Consider the following 18077-nt stretch of genomic DNA (forward strand, 5'->3'; position numbering starts at 1 on the left):
ACGGGGGGACGACATCTATGGGACACGGGGGGACGACATCTACGGGACACGGGGGGGCAACGACAGGACACTCGGGATTTCTGGGGACAGGGTCCGGGGACGAGACAGGACTGACGGGGACTTCTAAAATCTGAACAAGACGGGACAAATAATCAGAAAAAGACTTTACAGCTATTACAATGGGCATCTCCTTGCGAGATGAGACCGATTGTAGTAAAGCCTTGGCTGCAGAGTCGGCCGCGGCTCTCTCCTCCGCCCTCGTGACTGCTGACTTAGTGACAGTTCTCATCCTTGCCGGCCCGGGCACGCCAGCGCTCACCGCTGCTGGCTCGGGCACAGTCACCGCTGCTGGCACGGGCACGCCAGCGCTCTCCGCTGCTGGCACGGGCACGCCAGCGCTCTCTCCGCTGCTGGCTCGGGCACGCCAGCTCTCTCCGCTGCTGGCTCGGGCACGCCAGCTCTCTCCGCTGCTGGCTCGGGCACGCCAGCTCTCTCCGCTGCTGGCTCGGGCACGCCAGCTCTCTCCGCTGCTGGCTCGGGCACGCCAGCTCTCTCCGCTGCTGGCTCGGGCACGCCAGCTCTCTCCGCTGCTGGCTCGGGCACGCCAGCTCTCTCCGCTGCTGGCTCGGGCACGCCAGCTCCTGCTCTCCGCTGCTGGCTCGGGCACGCCAGCTCTCTCCGCTGCTGGCTCGGGCACGCCAGCTCTCTCCGCTGCTGGCTCGGGCACGCCAGCTCTCTCCGCTGCTGGCTCGGGCACGCCAGCTCTCTCCGCTGCTGGCTCGGGCACGCCAGCTCTCTCCGCTGCTGGCACGGGAGGAGACAGGGTCACAGGACCGGCAGGCCCCTTCTTCCTCCTCTTCCTCCTCGGGCGCGGTGCAGAGGCTACAGCTGGGTCAGAGGCGGGTTGGGGGAGTTTGGTCTCGGGCAGGGCAGCCTCGGACGCCGAAGACTCTGAAGCTGACTCCCATGAAAGCCGTCTCCCTCGCTTGTTGGGGAGACTTAAGGTAGTGGGAGGTACCTCAGGATCTTGGGAGGGACGTAACTGATCCCCCAGGGTTGCCACGGCCAGGACACGACCCTCCGGGATCGCCGGCAGCTGGGTAGGTGGGGACCTCTGGGGGGTACCCTGCGGCGCCTCCTGGGAGAACTTCTCCCACAGCCGGGCATAATTGTAGAGAACCCACTCGTTCTCAGGCGAGTATGGCAGGGCAACCCTTTTCTTCTCGGCGGGGGACGACATCCAACACTGTTGGCGGAACTCCAATTGGGATTGAGGAGTGGGGGACATCCTGTCTGCTGAGTTCCTATTAGGTCGGTTCATTCTGTTATGAGGATGGGTTTGGGACGAACTCAGATGCAGACAGGATGTACTGAACACAAGATTTATTATACAAAAAGGGGAAAAACAAAACCCACGAGGGGGAAAACAAGGGCTAGGGTGAACACTAAAAGAATTCTACAAAACACAATAAACAAGGTAAACAAAGACTCTGAACACTAAATACTAACAAACACTCACTGCAAGACAAAGACTTCTTCGAGGGGTTTCTAGGACAAGGTATCTCAGGAGAATGACATGTAGGAACACATAAGTAGAACAATGAACCGACGAAAGACAGAGCACACTAGGAGATTTAAATAGGGGAACAATTAAGACACGACAGGTGGCACAGATACAGCAATCACAACAAGACTAGGATAACAAGGGGGGCGGGGCAAGGGAATGAGACAACACAAGCACATGGTCCAAAGACAAGGCCATGTGCTTGTACACAAAACACGGGTCTGTCATGATCCTGCCTCAAGACTAGAGAAAAGTCGGGACATGAAGGCAGAATCATGACATATATCCATACATACAATTAGCTAATTAATTTTAGTCTGTGCAACTGTGGAAAATATGGTATGTTACATTATTACAAATAACTCTTAAAATGCTTCACATATTTGTCTGTGTGTATCGTGATACAAAAATGCACGAACTTGAATAAAAAAAAAATAAAAAATACAGTACATAAGAGAAACAACTTGAAGTAGTTTCCTATTTTGCAGTGACTCTAGCAGGCTCTCCGAAATTCAATATAAGACACAAAAGTTCTCACAGCTTTTGAGAGGACCTTTTCCTTTTTTCCACTTGTGTATTATATTATCATAAGAGGTAATGTGTAACAGGTATTTCCTTGCAATCATTTAACTGTAAAATCGCTCATACTGGTTGCGGCCCCTAGAGGCCACTGTTGTGTCTTGATCAGGTGCACGTGCTGGAGCCACTGCAGCTCGTGTTGATTGTGAAAGATCGCCAGGTTCAATCAGCGCACTGGGTCGGTGTTACAGCTCTCCTAATGTCACTGTGACCTTCTCTATCAATCCCTCTATATTCCCCCTTCACTCTTTATTTTCGGCCGCAGTTCGATCTGTTTTTGGTTCCTGAGTCTTTAACCTCATTCAGTGTGACTGACCTGAATCTCCCGTGTCTTCACCCTCCTGCACTCTCTCTGACTCAAACTTTACCTTCCTGCTTTCTGACCCCATCTGAAAGCTCTTTCTCTACAAAGCTCTGAATTTTAAGGGGGGAAATCACTAAAAGTGAATGAAGCGTCAGTGAGTACATTTCAATGTGAGGACATTTCATTCCAGTTAAGATTTGATCAGAATGAATAGTGAATAGGAGAATGTTGAAACGTCCAAGATAATCAGCAAAGTCATGCTTTGGTCTTTACAAAAATTCTTGGTGCTCGACAACAGCCGTGAAGTGGTTGGTCTTGTGAAACTTTGAAAGTGTATGGAGTGCCAGCGGAATGAGTCCTAAAACCCCAAAACTGGTTAGCATTGTTCATGATATCATTCAAGTAAGAACATGTTGCTAATTTGAAACATGTTATTTAAGTGTAAGATTTCAGTCCAATTTGCCCAGTTTGATAGGAGCTATTCTTCTATGACTGAAAATAGCTGTTTCCAAGATGCCTGTCTGAATTGACTTGCCTTGAAAGATACTTTGATAGCATCTGGTTAAGTAGGATTACGGGGAGTAAGCAAATAAAAAAAAAAACTACACTGGCACAACCGTTTAGTGAATTCACCCCACTATATTGCTCTTTCGTTCTCTTCTCCCAGACGTTGAGAGGCCCCTTTCCCTTTTCTATTCTCCATCTTTTGTGCATTCTGTCTTTTCTCAGCCCATCTTAAGCATGACCTATTGTCATTAATCAGTCCTTCACTGTCCCTTTATGCTCCTTCTTGCCTTAGTCCCCTGTTCAAGTCTGTCTTTCCAGTCTTTGTCCATTTGCTAGTTCTCTATCTCTCTCTCTCTGTCACTCTCTCTCTCTCTCTCACTACCCCCAGTTCCAACTCCTCCCTCCATCATGACCCTTTCCCTTTCTTTCTCTATCTATCTCCCTTTCTATCTTTGACCGCTGCTCTTGCCCTTTCATCCCTGCCGCATGGCTCAATGTTTGTGTGGGTGCTCACTGCAGGAGTCTTGTCGAGGTGGTGGTGTGGGCCGAATGAAAGAAGAATGGGGGGATGGAGAGAACTGGTCAGGGCAGGGAGGGACAGAGGAGAGCTGCAGAGACACCTCATTCTCGTAACAGAAGGAGGAACGGGAGTCCTGGATGAACTTTTTCTCAGCTAACTCTTTGGCGCTGCAGGTCGGCGTGTGCGAGACCTCATAAATCCTGTTGAAGTACGAGTATGAGGACACATCACAAGTACAGAGCAGAACTAGATTTGCATTTCTAGAGAAAAAACCTTGCAAGTCAGGAAAAGATTATTGTTCATTTTTATTTGGGAATGATCAATATTATGAATTAAGAGTGCCTTTTAAATTCCAATTCTGCTTTTACTATGGTAAGTATGCTTTTACAAAGCAGAGTTGCTTCTTTCTGGTAAGTTGTTTTTTTCCATAAATCTGGCAACACTGTCAGAAAAACTGCAATCACAACTGAATATACAATCAGAATCAGAGTAACACAATGTTTTTTGCTGCTGGTTTAGGCAATCATTTTATTACAATAGGAGATTTTGAAACCTTTATATATATATATATATATATATATATATATATATATACACACCTATACACACATTTTATTTTATAAGTATAAAACTTAAGAACAAAATGACAATTGGACAGGAAGTAAAATAGGGATTAAATAATTCCATAAGTCTAATATTTAGTGTCGGGTTTAAAACAAACACTAACCAGAATATTTGATGAATATCAATACAATGCTGCTTTACAAACACAGTAATGAGTCTCATATGGTACTTCACAACCTTCATTTTTCATTCAATAATCAATCTATTCCTTTCAACTCTCCACCCTCCATTTCTTTATTCTCTGTGTCTCACCTGGTAGCAGTTCTTCCTTTCAAAAAAGAATTGGGTGTTCATGGCAGTGGCCTCCACCATGCCCTCCAGAATCACCACCACCTCCATCTCTTTGTCTCCCTCTAGTGTACGTTTGTCCGCTTCAAAGAAGCAGGGGCTGTCCCCATTAATTTCATGCACAATTGTCACAGGTGACACTAAAAAGATGTGATCTGTTCCTGTGTCAAAGCCGACGTTTAGGTCTGCATTGTCCGACGGCAGGAACTCATCCTCAGGGGTCATCCGTGGCTGCAGGAATCTTCGACAACATTCACAGATCAGAGTTCTAGTCATTCGCACACATTGCAAAACTGATTCTTTAGTCTATGTTATATAAGTGTAAAACAAACAAAAAAATGAAAATCACCTGGACATGGTTATACTATGACTGTCTTAAACTAGGGAGGAATGAATGTGCCTCTATTAATGTAAAATAATGTGTGGTTTTACAATAAAATGGATCTGTTTTAAGTTTTACAAGATGCAAGTGGCTTTAACAGCCGTTCATTCACTGTTCTAACGTCCCATTTACAATATACCCATGTACTATAATTTTTTTGTACAGCCTTATAAACTTTAGGACATTTTGTAGCTACTTGTTTTTGAGAAATACAGATTCCCTTTCTTACCACTCTTTGTTTTTAGCATATTTCCATATGTCACTATTTGTTGTTCCGTTGAATTACTGAATTCTATAAAGTGATGTGAGAACAATACACCATTATGTCACTTATTACTCCTGAATGAACATGGAACTAAGTTTCCGTTCACTCACATAATGTCTGAACTCTGTGCCTTCAAGTAATAAGGGCGCACAAATTGCTTTTGGCTATTATGTCATAAATATCAGAAAAAAAGTCAGAATTATTATACAATTGAAAAATAACCCAGTTAATAAAACTGGTATTAAAACATTTCAGTATTCAGAAAACCCCAATTTAGTGATGTATTGTAAAATGTGTTGAACAGTATCAACCACATGACAGTTGTCAGAAAGCATGACTGGCTCATTTTCATGGAACCTGGGATTAAACAATCTAATCTGTGAACCTGTGTTACCTTCAGTGTGGTCCTGGACTAAGATAAACATCCAGCTGAACAGAAGCCAATCTCCACTGGAGCCTGGTCCACTCGCTGTACCTTGGGTTGCCAGATCCATTTAATGCTGTACTGAAAGTCAGAGTTAGCTTTTTGTTCTTACAGCGTGAAATGACCCAAACAACACACATTTGGGGAAAACTGAGATAAATTAGATGCTTACAACAATTTCTTCATATCACCATCAAAAGTAGTAGGCTATTACTTTTGGCATGCTCTGTTTTGAGTAATAGAATAAGAGCTAACTACTTATGAAATTCTGCCAGTGAACATATTTAGGAAAGGCAATTTCTCTAAAGACAATGATACTGTATGTCCAAGGTCAATTGGACTACTTTGCAAAGATTTAAAGGGGTGGTTGATTATGATTCACTTTTTGAACTTTATCTAATGTGTAACATTGCTGTTAGAGCATAAACAATGTCTGCAAAGTAAGTTATAATCCTCAGAGTTCAACACAAAGGGAAGTATTTTCTTGTAAATAAATTGCAGTTTAAGGATTACAAAAATGGCTGGTAGGGACTACACAACAAGCTTCTTCCTGGGTTTGTGACATCACTAACCCCGTCGTTTTCATAAACCCTGCCCTCGTGAACATGCAACTACCCATAATAACATTTCTGGACAATTTGCACTAGACGTTTAGCGAATCACAAACACACTGAGCATGTTAACCTATCAGAGCCCATAGCTTATTTCTGAGGGACCGGCTTCATAGAACCAGGATCTCAACAGACTCTTTTGATGAGAAACCAAGCATGAACACATTACACTGCACATCATAAACACAATCAAGCTTAGAAAAAAAGTGCTCATCAACCATGCCTTTAAAGGATGGAAAATTTCTGTCATCATCAGGCTGGCCCATTAAAAACGTGGATTCTCTTTTTAAAATACATGTACAGTATAGGTCAAATTAGTCAGGTCAGTCTCATAAAACAAATGCACGCTTCTTAGTTTAAGTGAAATTAAAGATTACTGTAAATCGAGGAATTAAAAAGGCTGTCCATCAATGCATTAGCAATTGATTTTTAGTGAGCATTTCTGCAGGTTACATTAAAGGCCAGTAGATGGTGTCAAGTGACTTTATGAGTTAGTCACTGAATCATTCAGTCAAACCATTCATTTATTCTTTCAGTAACTTAATAAGTTTAGTTTACTTATTCACTTTTATATCCTGGCTTTTGAGTCAGATGTCTATTATAAAGGAGGGAAGTATACATATATATATATTTGTATGCAGTCAACGATTTATTTAATCAGTCGATATGTTTAAAAGCACTCATTCAGGAACAAACCAAGTAATTCTCTTTATTATGAGTCATTGAACAATTCACCAAACCTATTCATTCAAAACCACTGATTGTGGTACTCTTGGTGTTGCTTGTGAAAAAATCCTTGTACATATTAGGAACAACAGCTTGTGTGACATTACAGCAGAGCATTAGCTGCTGTGGTCACTGATCAAGAAATAAGTCAATATAATGGACTGATGAAAACAAACATGTCTATGTGTGTAAACGTGTGGCACTTGCAGCATATACAGCAAAAGGAAGTCTAGAGATTTTCAATGCGGAGGAGGAATGTCAGTCCTCTGTCTTTATTACAGAGGACTACTGAAAGTGACGTGAATATAAACATCAACACCCGAGATGGAGGATCAATATTTCATCTTGAAGTCCTCTAATCATTCTGCAGGGAAACAAACCATTTGTTACGTGTAAACATGTCCACCCATTTAATTAAATATGCTGTAAGGAGAAGTCAAACAAATGGGCTATCTGTCAATGGGCTGACGAAGACTTTGGGGATTTAATTAACGTAATGTAAGCAAAGCTCAAGGGCAGTTTAAAGCCATTTAAAGGGTCTTTGAATATTAATGGCAAGGTACCGTAAACAGATCATTTTTTTAGAAACCCCTGTGCAGTAGCACATTGCTAAAACACACACACACACATTGGTTGAACCTGAGGTCTCGGTGAGACTGGACAAGTGTCTGGCAATTATGACCCCTTTGAAGTGAAGGGAGACACCCTGGGAAGGGCAGGATTTAGGCATCAAGACGACCACACACCATGAAGTCTGATGTGTTCATCTACATAGAAGCCTCATGCCAGAGATCAGCAAGACTTAAGAATATCTATCTATCTATCTATCTACTGTATCTATCTATATTATTAAGAAGCTGTTTTTGTATCTCCTGCAATTAGATTTTTAGAGAGATTTTTGAGTTTAATGAGACTAATTAACTTAGATATTTCATTATGTGCATAATATTATTGAAAAATAAGCTAATTGATTCAAGCATAATTTTTTTTACAATACTGCAGTAACTTGTATATTAAAACTTGTATATATTGTTCAAAATGCCATTAAATGCTATCTTTTTTGTCACATCAGGCCAGTTTGTTCTGTTGTCTTTTTTTAATCTCACTCTATCCTTTACTGAGACATCAGACAAGCATTCTGTTTCTCTGTGTTGGTTTTTGTCTGTGTGGCTCCTGTCTCTTTCTATTAATCTCTCTCTTCTTTGCCTATTTTGGCAGGCCTGTGCCAGGTATTTGTTGAAATTCCACACTCCCCGCAGGGAGAGGTATGTTGCCCTTCTTCTCGTCTTGGCCCTGGTGCCTGTCTCTGTCCATCTTGTGTTCTCAAATATACAGCACATGCCTGGGACACGCTAAGCCCAGATCACCTCTCTAAAACAGACTTCACACAAGTGTTATAACCCATTTAGAGCAACACAGCAGTGGCTGAGAAAAGATCATCAGCCAATGCCTCAACAGGCATAATAAGAACATCAAATGAAAATCCTGTCATGTTGTTCCAAACCGGTATAGAACAATTAAAAAGCAACATAAAAACTAAGTTCATAGTGACCTTGGCTGCTACAAAATATATTTAGAAAAATATTTTTTCGTTTTTCACAAAATGAAAGTCACTGGGGTCCAAAACAACACTGGACCAACATGACTTTCTTTGTTTGGATGAATTTTTTTTTTAATAAAATTCAATGTCTTCTATTGTGTTCGTGTTTGGAATAGCATGACAATGACTAAATGACAACAGGATATTAATTTTGTCACTACCCCTTTAAACTAAACGTCTGTCATACTCACTGAAGGCTTGAACAATATTAAAATGCATGATATTTAAAGTGTACCTAAAGTATACTTGCAATGGTCCACTTTAAACACAATCAAATATAGTTCAGCATAAGGACTTTTTATGTGATGTTTTATTTTATCACAATAAAAAAGTCAATTGTTTTAAACTAATTAATGTAATGCTTTGTTCGTATTGTCATCAGATGTGCCCATGTTTTATACACGAAATGGAATAAAACATTGGTGCCAAAAAGGTACATGTGACTTTTTTAATCATTATTATTAAAAAGAAATTTAGATTTTTTTTTCAATACATTTTTAAATAGTGTTCAATAAGTATAATGCCATCCATCCATGTGCAAAGTTTTTTATAAACTATTGAAATCAGTAAACAAAGTCAAATAAATTTTTGTTTTAACCTTCCTGTAAAGTCGGTGAAGTGTCACTTATGGCCTTCTTGTTCTCACCCCTCGATACATAAATCAATCAATTAGTCAATCCATGGGGGGAAATAAATAAATAAAATAACATTAAAAAGTTGTCGTAAAAGAAAATATTCAATAAAATAAATTTAATAAAATCCATATCAACTTTAAATGCTCAACATCACAAGCAACTTGTCATAAGAGTGAAAATAAAATCCAATAAAATAAAATAAATTAACTAGAAATGATCAACATCACAAGCAGTGCAATAAAATAATACCCATTACCCACCATATTTTCATATTACTTAACAATTAAAATGTGGTTTCATATATTTCATAGAACTTGACATTAGAAGTACCCAATTAATTTAACTTCACAATATCCATTTTGCACTGAACTTTTCTTGTAAAGAAAACTGATCTGACACATTTAAGCTTTGTGAATATTTCAGTGACTCAGATGCCTTCAGTTTGACTTATTTTACTGAGGTCACAAAATAAGTGCATTGAATAATACTGAACCTGGAGACTGATTCATTAAGCAGGCTTTGATGATCCAGTTGGCTGCTGGTCTCTTGCGGTCAACTTCACACATACTCTCCTTACTTCATTGATTAGATGTGTTTGAGTTTTGGGCATATCGGGTGTTGGGAGGTGGTGTTAGGTTGAAGTGTGTCTGCAGTGTGTGTGTTGGCGGGAGTGCGGTAGATGTGCAGATATGTGTGTGTTGGCCTCGTGCAGATATGTGTTGGCATGCGGTGCAATGCTGAATTTGGTGTCAGTACCTTATGAGGAGACTGGGTTATAACTTTTGCTTTCTTTCTGTCTCGTACTCTTACTCTTTTACTCTTTCTTTGCCACTGGACAGTCATTCACGCTTGGTTGTTCCTTTACACTGATCTGCCTTCATCTTATGAGTCTTATGAGTATTTATAAACAAAAAATGAATATTCTGTCATCATTTATTCACCCTCATGTCATTCTGAACATGCATGATTTTCAGTCTTCTGTTGAATAAAGAAGATATTCTACAGAATTGCTTTTCCGTACATTCTCAGAAAAAAGGTACAAAAGCTATCATTGTTACGGTATCTTTTCAAAGGGTACACTTTGTACCAAGGGTACCTTAAAGGTTCGTATTAGAGTTTTCCAGTCTTAACATTCTCTAAACTGAAAGTGCAACTGACCGCTTGGTGGGAGTTTGACTGACAGGCAATCTGACCAATCATGACGCAGAATCTGCCATTTTGTTTGACAAACAAACCAAACATGAGAGTAGATTAATTCTGGACAGTGTGTTGACGTCTTTCCGCAGGTGAAACAAGATACCTTCTGATGTTCATTCATGTTTATTTTGTGATTTGACTAGTAAAGAGGAAGATATGATTGGTTCACACGATGCTTGAACTGAAGTGCTGTGATGTCTGCAAAATAACTCAAAACTTCAAAAGCTTCAGATATTTCAACAGTAGGGAAAAATGTATTGGGAAAAGTCAATACTGTAGTGCAGAAAATGAAAATGCATATTTGCATTTATACAGTACATTTATTTTTGTAGAAATGCTTTACATGCCAACTGAAAGTTCACCATTCGTTTTTTACACACTCTATTGTCTTCGGCTCACACCACCATCACAAATTCTTACAATTGCTCTTCCTATTGCTCAACCATGACAAGCAACTGTGAAGTTTCAGTTTACATGTAACACATGTCTACAGATAAATGTAAGGTACACATATAAATGTATTTATACAGCTGCTGCTTTAGGGTTGTGGTGTTCCTCCTTGTTCAAAGAAGGGTATCGATTGTTCTGGGCAAACTACATATGCTTCCAAACTTGATTGATTGGTGAGATTGTGATTCATATTTCATTAAATTTCCAGACAATTTCAGAAAATGTACACAAATTTTTTGAACATTTGTAATAATTCTGGAAGGTTTATGTAAATTATCCTCCCCATGATGGAATATACACTCATGTCTGACAGAATTTTTTGTAAAAAAAAAAAAAGTTTTTGTCAATGTAGAGAAAAAACATTGAGGCCCACTGACTTTCATTGTATGGACTAAAAACGAACATTTTTCACAACATCTCTTTTTGTGTTCCATTGACGAAAGTAAGCCATACAGGTTTGGAATGACATGATGGTGTGTAAATGATCGTTTTCGGTGTACTTTCCCTTTAAGTATCCATTCCTGTGACTCTAAATGTCAGCATACTTTAGTCTGATCCAAAATGCAGGCAGGATGTCCATACCATGCATCATTTAAACTTTTACATGACTAAGGAGGTGAAAATGTCTTTCCACTGAAACCTTTTCTGTCCATTAATGGTTATGTATTCCTGTATGGTCGTTAGGGAGCGATACCATATTTCAAATGATTAAATGGTTTTCACTGCCTCATCTGTGGTTTGGATTGTGACGCTTAACCAAATTTCATCCAACATTTTTCACGTATGATTCAGTTCAGCCTCAAATAACGGCTTTAATGATATGTTCATTTGTCCTCTGAGTACCTGTATAACTGAAATCATTTTTATGTACCTTTTCATGTTTGTTGTTGTAATTCTTACAGTTCTCTAATAAATATGACCTGAAATGTTCCCTGGATGCTCCCAAAACCAAATAACTTTGATGGATGGTGGACATAAATATTGTTCTCTGACTTTTACAAGTGTTTATTCTTTGGTATACTGACTATATTGCTTTCGGCAGGGATGAAAGGTCTAATCACGAGAGAACAACAAATATCAGTCAGGGTTAGAGACTAAACATCAAATCACATTCAGTCCTCTGCCAATGAAGATCAATTGTCTCCATTCCAAGGCCATTCAACAGTGTGGGTCTTTATTAAAGACACCCTTTCTTTCTCCAGTCTTTCAGCACAGCTTCTCTTCATCCCTCCCTTCATTTGCTTCAGACAACCATAAGAGTGAGAGGAGAGGAGTGGGCTGGCTGTGACTGAGAGATATTCTACACCATCCTAAAGTTTCTCTAAGACTGTCCTCAGAGAAACATTAATATCTCGCTGGGCTTATTGATTCATTCCTTGTAAAGACATAATTAGGATATTCTGATTTTGTCACAGTCTGCGGTTTTGAGTGTGGATATCATCGACATATGGAACATGCCATCTCTGAATACTCAGTTAAGGGTAAGACGATTTTCGGATTATAAACATTTAATAAAACATTGAATGTAGGCTACTGTAGCATGTATGTCAAATGCATTTCGTAGAATAATCATACAAATAATGAAAAAAACACAGATCATGTGTTAAATCGTATAATGTTGTATCAAAGTTGTTTCAGAATAACAAATACAACCTCAGCTGTTTTGTTTATGTCGTTCTCACGTGAGACAACCATTAAGCTTTCTATTAAATATGCGTAAATTAATGAATACAAAGGAAGACCGGGAAGTGTTTTTTTTTTTTTGATATCACCATATTTGTCTGCTATTAATTTAGAAATCTTCAACGAATTCATATGATGTCAAGTAGGCTATACTTTAACTTAATTCACAACAGTAAATGAACAGATTAAATAAAGAACTGTGCGTACATAAAACATGGGAACAAATAGAATAGAGAAATACATAAGACATGCTAACATAATAGTGCGTTTGTGTCAGTCAAGTGGCCTACAATCTGTCCTATTTTGTACATGGAAATTGTAAAAAAAATAAAAAAAAGTTCTCAAAAAAAAAAAAAAACTCACCATCTGGTCAGCCGTAATATTTCCCTTTTTTTTAAGAGTTTGGATAAAGTAGGCTTTATAAAATGAAACAAGATGACTTAATGATAGAGATTATGCTATACGCGTCTCTGCTTTGTCATTTAACATTTATTTACATGAAATTACACTTTCTTATCAAAATAATTGTCCCACGTTGAAATGTTTTATACAGTAGGCACACCATTCTGCTGTCACCTCATGAATGACAGTGTTTTCACCCCTGCAGCTCATTTTTACTAATTGATAGTGTTATAGCACACTATAGTGCTGCATCATTCCCATAGGCTGCATAATACTGTACAGACATGCCATGTTAGACATTTTTATATTATAAAACAATAAATTACATCAACTAAAATGACTATGCTTGGCTCGTTGGCAAGGTTAACATACTCAGTTCCTAAAATTGGGAAAAAAAGAGTTGTATAAACAATTGTTAGATCATTGTTTTGCTTTTTAATTCGCCTTATTGCCTGATTAGTCTAACTTATTTGTATTGAATCAATAAATAAATGAGTCTAACTCTAGCAAATCTGTCACTCACTGTGTCAGTATTAAGAAAGGTGTTATTTAAAGTAAAGGGGTGCTGCTGTGCCAGTGCGTCATTTCTAACAGCAGTGTAACCCTGTCTCTCTCTCAGGGTCACCGTGTGCCGCCTCATTCTTTCCCGTAAGTGTCCACGCGCCGCCCGACTGGCCTTTGATCTTCACACTCGTCATATGATGAAAAATATGATTCAGAGAGAAGCCTTACCGCTTTAGGACCGTAGACGGCATGACAATTAAAGGCCACAGTCATTGGTTTCTCATTGTTTTATTATTTATTTATTTTTCTCAGTATAGGTTAGGCAAGAATTTTATAGGTTCGAAAATTTTAGCGCAGGTAACATCGCGCTGCTGCTGCCATATTGATCCAGCTCGTGCCGCACCAACATTTTTGACAAGACCAATAGCTTTAATAATAGTTTTCCAATAATTATATGTTAATTATAATCGACTATTATTATTATTATCATTAAGTTAAAGGTCCTGATAGCCAATAGCCTAGTTGAATTAACCCTTATTCCGACTCTTTTTTTTTTTTTTTTTTTTTTTATAAATAGGCTACATGTACCTGGAACAATAGTAGGCTATTATTTCTAAGAGAGTCGCCTTTTAATGTTTCAGCTCTGTCGCTGTACATTTTAAACTAAATGTAGCCTGATTATATTGCTGATTTCTTAAAGTGATATTATTTTCATTAAGATACAGAACAGCGTTTGAGCAGCATACTGTTGTTGTGGTTACCTCTTCACGCGAACGCGCCTTAGCGCACTCTGACAAAACTTTTGTAGCCTACTTACTGAAATATTATATGACCTGAAATGTTCCCTGCATCCTCTAAAACCAATTCAGCAAATGAGTACATAGTTTAGGCAAAGATACCTTTATAAAAAAAAATACTGAAATACATAAATAAATAAATATGAAGATGTTAACAAAAGTTTCTAAAATCACAATTTCTTTTCTCTTTTTTTGTTTCTCTCTCTTACCTCACCGTTATAGCGGTCCACTCACAACTCTTCTTTTCTAATCTGGATTTCCTGATAACCTGGGCGCAGTAGTTGCTCTAAAACACGCTGAAGTCCTCTCTACATCTTGGGACTCTTGCTATCCACGAGAAATGGACACCTCTGGCTCTACTTCCCTTTCCTCTTCCCCTTCACCTTCATACACCTTTCCCGTTCTCAATAACCTCTCCCTTCCCTCGTCCTCTCCCTCTCTCTCCCCATCCCCAAGTGTAGCCTCCACAGCTCTCTTCTGCTTTTTTCTATCCCTCCTTTCTCTGCTGGGCATTCTGGGCAACCTATACACCCTAGGGCTTCTCATTCGCCGTCGTAGGATGTCAAAAAGGCGGCGTAGCGTTCCTACCTGTTGTTACTCCTGCCTCGGCACCTCTTCCCCTTCTTTCTCTCCCTCCTCCTCTCCCACCTCGTCCTCCTCCTCTTCCTCTCTTCACCTGCAGGTTCTGAGTCTGGCTTTGGCAGACCTGGTGTACCTCTCTACCGCCCCCCTTCATTGTGTACGACAGCCTGGCATCTGACTGGGCCTTCGGTGAACTAGGCTGCCGGCTCCTCCTCAGCCTGGACTTGCTCACCATGCACGCGAGCATCTTCACCCTCACTGCGATGAGTCTGGATCGATATCGAGCTGTGGCTGATCCACTGGCAGCCTCGTCCACACCTTCCTCTGGACTCCTGAGAGTCGCTTTGGCCTGGGGTTTTGCCGTGGCTCTCAGTTTGCCCATGATGATCACTTGCACCTAGAAGATGGAGAGAACCAGGAAAGCAAGTTGTGCGTTCCCGCCTGGGATGAACAGAGCTCAAAAGCCTACCTCAGTGTACTCTTCTGCACAAGCATCCTAGGCCCAGGACTGGCCATCGGAGCTTTGTACGCAGCTTTAGGGAGACTCTACTGGGTATCTCAAACGCAACCTGCTTGGGCCGGAGGGGGCAACACCTACCCGCCCCGTGCACCTCGCCCCAAAGTCCTGCTCCTCATACTGTGGATCGTGCTGACATTCTGGGCTTGTTTCCTTCCATTCTGGATCTGGCAGCTTCTACCACTGTACCGACCTGAGGTTCTGCGCATGGTGCCGGTGGGCACGCAGGTGACCATTAATCGCATCCTCACAGGGTTGACTTATGGAAACTCATGTGTGAATCCTTTCTTCTACACACTGCTGACAGGAAGGCGCAGGCGGACCAGCAAGAAGAAGATAAGTGCAGCTGCATCACTTTGCCACAAGGGCAGCTCTGAACAACGATAACAGTAACAGCTGCCCACCATCAGTACTGCCCATGACCAATAAGACTGTGCATAGTTATCTTTATTAAAACAGATTACTAATTTGGTGCTAAGGGGCTTAACGATTATAGATTTTTACATGTGCTGTGCAAATAGTAATACTCTGTAAGCCAAGGCATTGGTGGTGTGTATTTCTCTCCATGGACTACATATATAATTATAGATAATCTGATAAGCATTGTGTATTAAGGTCCTGCAATCCTAAATGAAATACTAAGTGATGAATATTTATGAAAGTGCTTTTTGAAAAATAGGATTCATCACCTTTGAAATGGAGACCCAAACATTCTGGTTGAACTGCAGCTGAATATTAGGGGACTAAAAGATGTGAAATATCTGTTTTATGGGGCAACTTGAAAGGGAAAAAAAAGCTTTGTCAGGATGAATCCCCCAAGGATAGTCTAACAACAGGTGAGAAGCATTTAACTCCCAAATTGGTTTATTAGTCTAAGTGCAAAGGAGAAATTACAAAGTATAGATTTGGCTCAAAGCTCAAGGACGTGTCAGAGTTTGCTCTTTTGAGGAAAATAAATCACTTCTGTCATGAAGCCAAGACACACAATCTTTCATTTTCAAATAGGACATTATGTTCTCCATTCATTATATGCAACTATAACATTTTTTTAAATGTTAAAGTCTTGACTTTGTGTTTTTATTGGCACCTTTTATGAATAATTTGTCCTTATTTTATTTCTGTATGATTTTTTTTTTTTTTTGTTATAAATTAATTGAATTACTACTACTAAAACTACTTCCTTCCCCCAGGTTGTGCATGTTAATGGACAATGTCAACTAGATAAATATTTCTGTGGATATATATATATATATATATATATATATATATATATATATATATATTATATATATATATATATATATATATATATATATATATATATTTATATATATATATATATATATATATATATATATAATATATATATATATATATATATATATATATATATATATATTTATATATATATATATATATATATATAATCAAATGTTAAATCATACTGTATTCAAAAAACTGCACCAAACCTGGATCCTTTAATCCTTATATATATATATATATATATATATATATATATATATATATATACATTTGTCAGCCTATCTGTATTTGTTTTGTTTTACTGTTAAATAATGCATTGCTTTGCACAAGAGAGCTTTTCCTGAAATAATCTTTATATGAAATCTGGTGCTTATCATAACATTTTATTCATAACAATTATTCTATATAAGTACACCAGCAGAATGGTTTATGATGTAAGTGAGTCATCTGGGAAGCTTTAGAAGACTTTCTGACCTGAAGAGCCCACTGCCTAAGCGATTATTGCAGAAACGCAACAGTGTAAAGCAGTACTGTCCTTATTACTAAAGCAGATGAGCGAGTTTTTCAGTGAAGAAAGAGGGAATTGAAGGGAACAGAAATGGACAATGTGAGATAAATTAATAAGAAATGAAGAGAAAATTACAGAAAAGAACGGTGGGGGGGGGGTCTCTGGGGGTTGGAATTGAGACTGCAAAGGAATTAAAATGAAAATTAGTTTTCATTCAGAAAAAACATTTATTTTTGTGTCTGCATTGGCATGAACTTTGCTTTTGCTAGCTTTCAGTTTTTTGTGTGTATTGCCAAGGGGTGTGTGTGTATTGCACTGCAGTGCTTGGATATGACTGGTGTTTTCATTGGAGTCTGTATCAGCTTTTTGCACTTTCTGAAAGTGACCCACAAGTGTGTGTGGCTTTTGACCTTTAAATGCTAGGTTATTATTTTTTTTGTAATGCTGTTTTTGACTCATTGACATCATCATAGATCAAGTACAGAATACCTAGAAGGAACCTTGTGTTTGCAGCATGTAAAATTCATGTGTATTGTTGAATGGCAGCACTGTATTGGTTTGTGGTTGCCTGTGAACAAATGAACAAATATTGTTTGACAGAGAGCAGAAAAGACTGTAAACCGTCTCTCTCTGTGTTTGCATGTGTCATGGGGGTGTCCTGAGCTCCTTGGGGATCTATTTGGGACTTGGAAGTTATGGAAAGTATTTTTTTTTTTTACATGAGACATAATGAAGAACATTTAATCAATAATTCACATACTGTATGTGATACACCTTGATTTAGATAATCTGGATACATAAACTATTAATACTCAAACACCTAATCTGCCTTTGAACTCAATTCTTACATTTTGGCTCATGATCACTGCATTATATAACACAACACTGATGATCTTTTCATTGAGTCTAATAAATCTAATAATGTAGTTTGGAAGAACGCCATCTAACATGGGACCCATGAGGACCTGATGTGTGCACCTCCTTACTCTTTTCATTTACGTTAGGCATGTGTTTCCATTTACCTGAGGAACATCAGAGCATGTTGAAGGAGTAGTATGTGCATGTTGCTATATCAAAGTGTGACCGTTGTAAGTCCATAAAATGATGTCCTCTAGTGTGACAATACAAGCTTCAGTTTTTCCCAC

General features: G+C 39.2%; 1 pseudogene; it reads left to right on the forward strand.

Annotated features, from left to right (window-relative positions):
• Positions 1–11736: 11736 nt before the first annotated feature.
• On the forward strand, positions 11737–15555 carry LOC113072958 (urotensin-2 receptor-like; annotated as a pseudogene).
• Positions 15556–18077: the final 2522 nt, after the last annotated feature.

This window comes from Carassius auratus, unplaced genomic scaffold, assembly GCF_003368295.1.
Source record: "Carassius auratus strain Wakin unplaced genomic scaffold, ASM336829v1 scaf_tig00011117, whole genome shotgun sequence".
NCBI lineage: Eukaryota > Metazoa > Chordata > Actinopteri > Cypriniformes > Cyprinidae > Carassius > Carassius auratus.